The 1,756-nt window shown below is 49.9% G+C and overlaps 1 non-coding gene across 1 annotated transcript; it reads left to right on the top strand.

The window, feature by feature from the left end:
- Window positions 1–454: 454 nt before the first annotated feature.
- LOC121918445 lies at window positions 455–573 on the top strand. The gene has a single exon (XR_006101233.1). It is a non-coding gene; the product is annotated as a 5S ribosomal RNA (ribosomal RNA).
- Window positions 574–1,756: the final 1,183 nt, after the last annotated feature.

Genomic DNA, 1,756 nt, shown 5'->3' with positions numbered 1-1,756 from the left:
ATCACGTGATGAGAACGTTCTCAGAACGCAGTGCGATAATCTTCTGTATTACCACACCAGAGCATACTTCAAATTCAAATCGGCCCCCTTGCACATGCTCAGTGGGGCTCTGGACACTGTACTACTTTCCTGCCCCCCCTTAGCTGTCATCCTTGATTCGGGTCTAGGAGAAGGCAGGGGATGATGGGATAGGTCACAGGGGGTCCCTGGGGCCAGGATCGGGATGCAGAAGCAGTCAGGGGATGATGGGATTGGTGGGAGGCTGAAGGAGGGGAGCAGATCAGGGTCTAGGAGAAGGCAGGGGATGATGGGATTGGTGGGAGGTTGAAGGAAGGGAGCAGATCAGGGTGTTTTGTGAGTGTGGCTGCTGCCTGTGTCCAGCAAGTGGTGCTGTGTGATGTAGTCCTCTAGGAGCATCTTTGCATTGAAGAGTGGGAAAGTGAGCATAGCTTGTGCCTACAGCCATACCACCCTGAACATGCCTGATCTCGTCTGATCTCGGAAGCTAAGCAGGGTCGGGCCTGGTTAGTACCTGGATGGGAGACCGCCTGGGAACACCGGGTGCTGTAGGCTTTTCCTATTGGCTCTTTCTTTTACTTTGCATCCCTTGTGATTTGTAGTTCTTACAAAGGAAGGCAATTTCTGCATGCTCCCAAGGTCTCAGGGGCAACCTCGCTTCATTGGGGTATGGCTCTTGGCAGCCAGCTGTTTCCCTTTATTCAGCTCCATCCGTCCTTCATGATAGACTTCTGCGCTTTTAAAAAAGGAGAGTAGAGTAGAGGTCCAAAGTGAATAGGAGGCCAAGACCAGCCCCAAATGCCAGACCCCCTGATTCCCCAGAAACACACATTCAGGGAGCTTCAGGGGCCCTGCCAAAGGAAAGGGGGAATAGCTGGATTTCTTGGTAGCTTTGTTTTAAGTAAAATCTTCCTTTGTAAGAACTCCAAATCACAAGAGATGCAAAGTAAGAGAAAGAGCCAATAAGAGAAGCCTACAGCACCCGGTATTCCCAGGCGGTCTCCCATCCAGGTACTAACCAGGCCTGATCCGAGACCAGAGGAGATCATTGTGCGTGTTGAGGGTGGCATGGCTGTAGGCAGAGGCTGCCTTTGCTTTCATTCTCTTCAATGCGAAGCCGCTCCAAAAGGTTCATTGGTTAATTCTGGAGGGGCATAATCCAGGATTAGGAGTGACTAGCTATTCCTCAACAGCTATCAAGGGCCAAAAGTGGTGTATGTGGCATTCCCCATACAGTGGTACCTCGGGATACGAAATACCCAGGTTACGAAATTTTCGGGATACGAAAAAATCCCATAGGGAATTATTGTTTCGGGTTACGAATGTTTTTTCGGGTTACGAAAAAACTTTTGGTGCTTTTTTTGGCTTTTTCGCACGGAATCGCGGCTTTTCCCCATTAGCGCCTATGGCAATTCGGCTTACGAAGGCTTTTCGGGTTACGAACGGTGCCACGGAACGAATTAATTTCGTAACCCGAGGCACCACTGTATTCTGTATTCCAAGCAATGCTATGAGGTCTCAGTGGAGATGCACTTTGTCCGCCTGGTCATGCTACATCTCTCTTCACTGCAAAGCCCTGGAAATATGCCTTGGAGCATGATGCGCACTCGCATCTCACTGCACCATACAGACTGATCCGTTTGGAAAAGGACATTTGGGAGTTTGGCCAATATGGAAAGACAGGAACTCCCAATCATGGCTGCGAAAGAGAAAAGCGGAGAGGGTTCCTGTACCTTTC

The sequence above is a fragment of the Sceloporus undulatus genome, unplaced genomic scaffold, assembly GCF_019175285.1.
Source record: "Sceloporus undulatus isolate JIND9_A2432 ecotype Alabama unplaced genomic scaffold, SceUnd_v1.1 scaffold_11985, whole genome shotgun sequence".
Taxonomy (NCBI): domain Eukaryota; kingdom Metazoa; phylum Chordata; class Lepidosauria; order Squamata; family Phrynosomatidae; genus Sceloporus; species Sceloporus undulatus.
This window is presented reverse-complemented; position numbering and strand designations above follow the sequence as displayed.